The sequence below is a fragment of the Falco punctatus genome (assembly GCF_963210335.1).
Source record: "Falco punctatus genome assembly, chromosome: 4".
In the NCBI taxonomy this organism is placed as follows: Eukaryota; Metazoa; Chordata; class Aves; order Falconiformes; family Falconidae; genus Falco; species Falco punctatus.
Genome location: NC_137583.1, coordinates 64,945,833 through 64,954,570, shown reverse-complemented (window position 1 = coordinate 64,954,570; position 8,738 = coordinate 64,945,833). Strand labels below are relative to the sequence as shown.

The 8,738-nt window shown below is 38.7% G+C and overlaps 1 long non-coding RNA gene across 1 annotated transcript in view; it reads right to left on the bottom strand.

Annotated features, from left to right (window-relative positions):
* The window catches only part of LOC308062619, a 33,420-nt gene that overhangs the window by 2,926 nt on the left and 21,756 nt on the right, over nt 1-8,738 (bottom strand). Inside the window, exon 1 of the long non-coding RNA XR_013927651.1 lies at nt 11-8,738. This exon is cut by the window's right edge and continues 21,756 nt beyond it. This is a non-coding gene — a long non-coding RNA (uncharacterized lncRNA). The remainder of the gene's footprint in view (nt 1-10) is intronic.

Genomic DNA, 8,738 nt, shown 5'->3' with positions numbered 1-8,738 from the left:
CACACACCACCCCCCCCCCACCACCCCCCACGCCTTAAGTATTGTATCTTTAACCAAGGAAATGAAAAGAAGATAGATAGGAGAAGAGATCAACATGCACACCAAATTATTTAAGACACTCTCTAGGGAATCGATCCATTTTTCACAAATCCATATTTTATTCTTGTGTTGTTAGTTAGCCAGCAAAGAGAATGTCCAGTGCTTATGTGAAGCCGTGTGCAAAGATGATAGTTTAAGTGTACAGAAAAATATGACAACCACATCTCTTGATGATACTTCATGTTATCTAGCAAATTCTGTGCATTAGTACTGTCTGAGTACAGGTAGCATCTACTTAATAACTGAAAAATAGGTCTTAAAATATTGAAACTCAGAACAACAGAAGAAACCCAAATCCCAAACCCTCTGAACTGACTAATTAAATTGAGGTATTTTGTACAGTTTTGGGAAATGTAGTACATTTTAATGCACTTTGCAAACATTTTTAATTATAATTCTAGATGGCAAGCGTGTTTGCCAGTATATATTCCCTATACAGTTTCTAGCCATAGGACTTGCCATAATGATCATTTGCTGATCACATTTTGTTAGCAATCTTCGTCCAAAATGAAAATGTCTTGAGGAATCTATCTGGCTGATGAAATGAAACAATCTTTAGACAATCACAAAGTGGTGTGATGCCCTTATTGTATGACAAGAAGAGACTTACGGATGCAAACAGACCTCCACTGTCTAGAGACTAATTGCTTAGTCAGCTCCCTAGTCTTTTCAAGTATATGCTGTGTCATGCAAGACTATTCTGGATCACAGATATTTTACCATAATTTTTCTGAGAATGTCATAATTTAATTTTAGATGTGTGTTGAGACTTTGTAGGTATTAGGTAAAAGACCTTCTGATGTACTTTGTGCTGGCTTAAGATGTTCATCTCTATTTTGCAGGGAGGTCACGCAGGACATAACTAAAATTCACAGATAAGATTGTTTGTGTTACTAAATGTAGTAGGTACTCATTTATACTTTTAGACATCAGGAAGCCAAGACTGTGCCTTGATAGACTTGGACCACAGAGAACATATAGAATAAAATGATACATTTTGTTGAAATACAGAATTGCATCTTGTGTCAGCTCTTTTCCATTAGCATCAGCTGACAGGGTGCCCTCTTGCAAGACTTTAGTCATGCAAACACAGAACATCTCTATTTCTACCACAGCTGTTTCATAGGTGTGAGCAGATGCTTGTGGATGTACAAGTGTGAACTACATCCTACTTTGTTACTCTTTTTAAAGAGGTAAAGCAAAGTGTGAGTTTGTGAGCTCCAGGTAGGCAAGGATCCTGCAGAACTAACTCTGCTAGTGACACAGGTGCTGGCAGGAACAGCCTGCCACAAGGTCCCTAAAAGCAAGTATGTGGCTACTAAGGAAAAATATGCTCTAAAGCCTTTCAGAAAGGGTCATGTGTTTTATTGCCCAGATCCCCAATGAGGACCTCAGGTAAGTAGGCGTTGCCAACACTTGGGACAAGCATGCCTTATGTTAGGCTTCTCCAGAACAAAAGGTTGAAATTCAAGCTGTTTACTTTTAATAGAAGTGAAATAAAACAAGGTTGGGGTTTTTGTTTGATTCAAAAGCAGACCTGAAAAATAACTCTCACTTTTATACCCACCATTGATAGTTCAGTTTTTGAAATTTAGCCAGGAAAGATGCTATGTAAGAAGCGGACCTGCATGGTCACGTAAATCTTTGTTGTTTGTAAGAGCTTTGTTTGGTGCATGTCACAGAAATCTTACAAGGGTTTTGAATGAGCCTAACAGGAAATCTTTTCATGAGCTGTGGATCATAAATATTTCACATTTCTTGACAGCTCACAGGCTCATCTTTGTATTTGAAATAGGTACATTTTAACTCACCTGCCAATCCCCCTTATGCCCTTGCAAATATTGATATAAACAGGATGTGAAAGGCTACCTTGAAAATTATTGTGTCATTTGGAGTACCCTGGAGTTTCTGGCCTTGCACATGGGCCGGACAGGCTGTGTCATCTAAGGAAGAGCCCTGTGAAGGAGCGGTGACTCAGAGCTGGTTTACATCTTCACAGCACTGCATCCACTGAAGCTGCCTTTTAGAGCAGAAGTGAACAGGTCATAGAAGATTCTGGGTTTATCTGGTATGCAGCGGTCAATCAGGCTGGCAGAAAGTGCCAGTCTGGCATAACCTCTTTTACCATCTTGATCAGTCTTTGGTTTAAGGCACAATCTATTTTAAAAACATAGTATTCCTGTAACTTTCCTCACCAGCTCCCATTTCTATTCAGTCCACTTACAGGGTTCAGAAAAAAGCCCAGAAATTGGCATTGCGGCCAAAGTTTGTCTGTTATAGCCAGAGAGGAATGTCTTGAACTTAATATGTTTCATTTGGGAGATCTGTTTTTGTCCGCTATAACCAATTGTCCATTATAACCATGTCCATCATAAGTTTAGTGTGCACTATGTAATTTAACAGCAGTGGTTAGTACAGCAAAAGCCAACTGTTGAGGCTGGGTGGGAAACCTGAGATATTTTGTTAACCGAATATGTCCTAAAATAATCTTAATTTTTTGCGAAACTATCAATCTCTGCATTCTTGGCTAAGTGCTGTTGTTGAAATTTTAAAATGGCCTATTCATCCTTAAATATATGCTTCACCAAGAAAAGAAAAGGATTTTTTTATTCTTTCAAAATATCAGATGCTTTATGTACTGAGTAGAACCTTGGTATCCTTGCACTTGAGGAAAAAAGGTTGAAATAGGAGGGGAACAAACCCAATCAGTGCCTGTGGAGAAAAGTGTAACTCTTAAAAATTGGAAATATAAGAATAAATTGTAACTTAGGTATAGAGAACAAATATATAAGACTAAGCTTTCTCATCACAGTTAAAATAAATTTTCTGAAAATTTAAGGACCCCAGTAAAAATTCCCAGTTGTTAATTTATTAAGCCTTGTAGCATAAAGAGCAAGGAATGGAATAGGAATTAATTCACAATACGTTATATTTTACCCTTTTAAATGCCAGTGATATTTAAAAAATGGAAATTAACTTGGCTTGAGCTAAATTGAAATGAACATGTCCCAGTTTTTGCTTCTTGAAAAAAGAAATGTAATTGGTTAGAAGTACTTTTTATGGAGGCAAAATGAGATTTATTTTTTTTCTTCTATGAAACAAAACATTTTAATTTTACATATCAACATTTCCATTAAAAACCAAGCCAGGGAAGTGGTGTGTCAGATTTGCACACCATTCATAAAACCAGCGGGTGATGCAGTCTATCTTGCAGCCAATAATCCAGTGGCTAGGGAACTCGCCCAAGGGGTAAGGGAACAGCGCTGTGCTCTGCCAGTGGAGAACCCCTGTCTCTACCTTCCAAGAAATATCCTGGGGAAGAATTATTTTTTTAAAACTTTTTTTTTTTTTTAATTCCCTGTGAAAGCAGACCCAATCTGCACATAACACCACCATTGTTTTACTAAGGATTCTCCCACCTTGTACATAAGAGCTTAAGTCATTGGCTCCCTCTTGACTCTTGCCTGGCATCCTGAGAAACTTGGTCCCCTGCAGTCCACCGGTGGTCCTTGTTGGACTTCATGGGCTATGCATTGCCTGGTGATTGTCATGGATGTGTCCCCATCTGAGGGAGCAGGACTTACATGGGGTAGAGGGAAGGTTGCATCTTGCACAAACTTAACAGCTTTTGTAACATATGCAGGCATCTACATGTACCAAGCAATTGTGGAACAGAAAAGCAAGCCTCAGGCACAGTCCCTCCTTGGGTGGTAGCCTGAGAATTTGGCAGTGAAGAACTGTGAGATAGCTTGCAAGAGCTCTGCTGTTCCAGGGCCATTAACTAATCCTTATGTAAACTCTTCCTGAAAACTCACTTCTACCATACTGAGACAAAATGAATAGTGTCTTTTCTGATCCTTCAGTAAATTGCACATAGACAGTCTTGGTTTGTTTTTTTTTTCTGTTTTGCTGCCCTTACTTGTTGCTGGTGAGGTAAATGGGTTACAGACTGTTTAGTACTGGAGACTGACATTTTCCTTTTTTAAAAAATCTCTATTGTGAATGGAATAAGACTCCTCTTCTTGCTGCAAAATGCAGTTTCTTGATGAGAGGTGTTATGCAAGTTGCTGTAATTACTTGGCCTGAGGAGTCAGGGAGCCAGGGAGCTCTTCTGAACCGCAGTACTGGTTCTTGCAGGCAGGATAAAGTCAGACTTGCTCAGCAGTGAAAGTGAAACTTCAGAACGGTGAATTCTGCCCCCATCCTGACTACAATCTAAAAACCCGCACTGCTGTAAGCTCCAGCCTGTCGCCATCCACCCAGATATAAACTAACTCATCTACTAAATGTTTATGACAAGTGAGATACAGACAGTTCCACCTTGGCCTTTAGAGTCGAGGAGAAGTAAAAGCCTGTCTTTGTCCGGTGATAAGTGTGATGCTTATTCCAAGATCAAGCTCTGCCAGTGAATTATAGTTGGAACTGCTGGGAAAGGAAAAATTGTGGTTGGAAAAAGGAGTGTATTATGTGTGAGTGACACAATGTTTGTGCATGTATGTGGGTGTTCTGAGCAGATCCTTATGATGCATAAAAGCATAAGGATGAAGAATGCTTAAGTGTTGCCAAGTTGTCAAGTGTTTATCTTTTCAGATATATAGTAGTATCGACAGTCCTTCTTACTGGATGGCTCCTACAGTAAGCAGAGAAAAGGAAAAAGTTGATATAATCCTAACTGAATAATCTGAATTTTCTTAGAATTAGAAAATAGTATAAATAAATGAATTATTTACATGTGTACATAATTCCTTACTCTGAGAAAGGAGAAGTTGTTCTAGTTCATGACATCATAAAGAATCTTGAGATGGCAAGTTTTGTATTACATCCCTAGCTGGCTTTAACCTGTTCAAGCAGGTCAACTCCTTTTCTAAAGCCATCAGCAGGTTTTTAAGTTGTGGTGCTTCTTTGTCAGAGTTTCAGTGTTTCAGCAGCCCTGAGGCTTGCCTTGCCATCTATTGTTCGGTCTTGCCAGGTACACTCACTTACAAAGTGCCTGTCTCTGGCAGGAGCAATCAGCCTACTTCATGGGTTTACCTTCCAGATTCACAAATTCCAGGTGATCTCTTCTCTCTCCCTGTTGAGAGATGTGACTTTGCACCTCCCAAGATCTGTGCAGCCTTATCTCTGTCCTCAAACTCTGAGATGAATTTCCCACCCTAGAGTCTAAACCGCCTAAGCCCACTTGGTCTTTATGGCTAATTTTCTGGGCTCTGCAGAGAGATCCAGACAGTGGACATCTCCCTCATTAAGCAAAACACCTGCAACCCCAATAATTTTATTAAAACTGGAATGCCTTGATATGGTCTACCAGACAGGGAGCAGACTACTAGTTCAATGCTCCCTGTCACTTTGCACATATCCTCATGAGACGTACCTTGCACCCTCCTAAACAGCCCTCAATTTGTCAAGCAATCACTGTCTTCCGTACCTGAACTTGGAAACTTTGGTGTGGCTAGTCTGTACATCCATACCAACAGACTTCGGAGCATTCAAGGGCGTGACTGGGACACATTTTAGACTTTGTATAACTAATGTCTAGTGTATCATTTATAAAGTGAGCACCAGTGATGCCTTTTCCCCTCATTATGCTGGGCAGAAGTGATCTCAGCGTTTGCAGGAGGTGTGTATATGCACATAGGGACAGATACCAGTATGAAATCTGCTTCTTCTTGTATTATTTCATGACATTGTACAGATGGTCTTCTAGATTACAAAGGAAATGCCTCTGGCAAGCTGTGCTCTTCCCTGTGATTGATGCTGTGAGGTATAAGCTTAAAGTTTCTGCAAAATACCTCATTTTCTCATGTCTTTTTTTTTTTTTTTTTTTTTTTTTTTTTGTCTGTTAATAGAATGGTGTAACATAGGATACTTCTAATCAATTAGGAAATATTTGTAATCTTTTTAAGAAGTCACCTATGATATTTATAATTTGTAAATATTTCTTCAGCTGTGACTTGAAAGGGACATCCTGAGACCATTAAGCTTTCTACATTCAGCAATGACTGGTGGCTATTTTATAGTAAAAAAAAATATGGAATTCTCTGCTCCTATCTTTTCCATCTGAGCAACCTGCAATATCTCCTTCCTAACCAGCAAAACATATCTTTACCCAGTCTATTCTATCTTTTTTGTAATAAATTTCAGAGAGTAGTGAAGTATCTTCCCTAAGCTGCCTGCTTCATATTTGAGACATGCCTTTATATGTTTCATATATATGTTACTTAAAACTTTAATCAGTTTCCTAAATGTCAAACATATAGTTCTTCATATTTTTCTTCATAAAGATTTTCAGTTTTGAATGAGACATTAGTCATCATCCAACTTGAAGCCATATTGATAACTCTCACTGAAGTAGATATATGTAGGGTCAAAACAATCACATTGTTAGTGTTAAAGTTCAGTTGTCAGTTTGAAGTTTTAGCTAGTAGGAGGAAGAAAAAGCCTGTATTTTTCCTTCTATAAAATTTTAAATAAGCATACTCAAAAAATTATTTTAGGAGTTTTTAGACCTTTGCATGGCAAATCATCTGATTCCCTATATGTCTTATTTGCAGTTAAAAAATGCCAGTTAAGGGCATGAGCCTGGGATGTGGTAGTTGACAATTAATGCCTATGAGTTTCATTATGAAGATCCTAACACTTCACTAATTAAGCATTCCTATAAAGGAAGGTCCAAGAACTGGAAGTGGAATTTTCAAGTAGGTTCCTCTCAGCCTACTTCATCCCTGCTCCTACTGCACTAGGTGGAGATTTTTAAGAAGGGATAAGTATGTGCAAGACAGGTCAGTTTTATAAACCCCTTCTTGTACTTGTTCACAGTTACTTGACTGAGGTTACAGGCATGGCATTATAGAACTTCAGGTCAAATCTGAGACAGAGTAGAGAATATTATTTTTGAAATTACAGAAGGCAAAATTCTTTATCTTCAATTAGCTGAGTAATCCAAATTCCATGATTCTTTCCAGTTGAACTTTTAAGTTGAGGACTTATTTGGGAATAAGAGAGGGCTTTTTTTTTTTTTTTGTTATTGATCCTTTATTTCAGAAATGGTTAAATGGACTGATTTTTATATCTGATCAAAGGCCTGTTTTTCTCTTCTATTGAAGTTAATGGTATGCCGGTATTGATTTCTTAGAATGCTGGATATTCTTCCAAATTAATTCTGTGCTAAAATGGGGCAATCTGTTTTTATATAAAAAGTGAGATATATGGTCAAGCCTGGCTCAGTATGTGTTGTTGAAGACTATGCAGGACTTCAGCAATCAATGCAAAATAATAAAAAATTAAAAGGGAGAAGCATTCTGTCAATAGCACTCCTGTAACAAAGGGAATGCTTGTTTTGTATTGATTAGCTTCTGTTAAATAATGCATTATGGCTTCACAACCTCTTGCAGGTTGTTTATTGCAAGCAGTAGCAGTACAGAAGTGCTCTTAGTGAGCAAGGAAATCAATACTGTATCTGTAAACACACTTGCAAATGCAGTCCCATGGCTCGCCCTCCAATCTGCAGCTCCCCATTAAACCAGAATAGTGTGAAATAAGACTGGTTCTTACATTCTGTATCACCTTTATGGACAACAATATGCTTCTGAGGCACTTCAGTTAGACTCCAATCCATCAGTAAATTGGTGTACTTCTACTCACCTATCAAGTACATAAGAAAACAAAACAGCTAAGCCATTTCCAACATGCCAGGTTTGCATGAGGACAGAGTTTTAGCAGCTTCCGTATGTTCAGACACCAAAAGGTTCTGAGAACAACTTATTTGCAAAGCTACCAAATAAACCTGATTAAAATTAGGGCATTCTCAATTTAGTTTACCAATCTTCTCCAAGGAGTTAGCTATTCAACTCCCATTGAATTAGGGTCCTGAAACAGTGACAACGCTCTGGAAATCTTTGAAGGAGACTTCTTAGCATGGCTAAGGAAAATGCCTTCATTCTTTGAAAGCATGGTGTGGGTGCCAGCTGAAGAGCCAGATGAGTGAAGCTAAAGGGAGAGCAGGGACCAGTGAAACAAGGATACTTCTGAGGCGCCTGATGCGATGTTGTGTATTAGTGCCATTTGGTGTAACACAGCCTTGGTCACACACTAAGGCAGTGGTTCACTGTGGCCAGGTCTGGCCCTGTCCTCTGCCGATTATGCTAAGGGCAATACTCCGAAAGGATTAAGCAGATCTGAGCTTTCTGTTTAGGGGTGGTTGTTCATTTGTTTACCATTCATCACAATCTGAGGTCCTCTCAGGTATTGCAGTCCAACCCCTCTGAGTCAAACTCCCTGAATTTAGGAGAAGCGCTGTGATGCTTTTTCCATCATGACTTTGATTACCTTTAATAAGGTATGACTGGCCCAGTGAATGATACAAAAACACCCTGGTGTAGCTTTGTGCATGTTAAATTAAAGGCAAAACAAGCATTTTTTCAGATGATGAGCACTCACAGTTCCCCCTAATACTACCAGAAATAGATTAACATTTGTAGCACTGGACACCTGTAAGTAATGATAAATAATAAATAACGTTAAACATATCTGATCATTTCAGACAAGCTGCATTAGAGTGAAGTTTGGTTTATTTTCATAGACTGATTCTGTGAAAATGTGTCGGCATAGTTGCAGGTTATGGTCATTATTGTACAATGTCT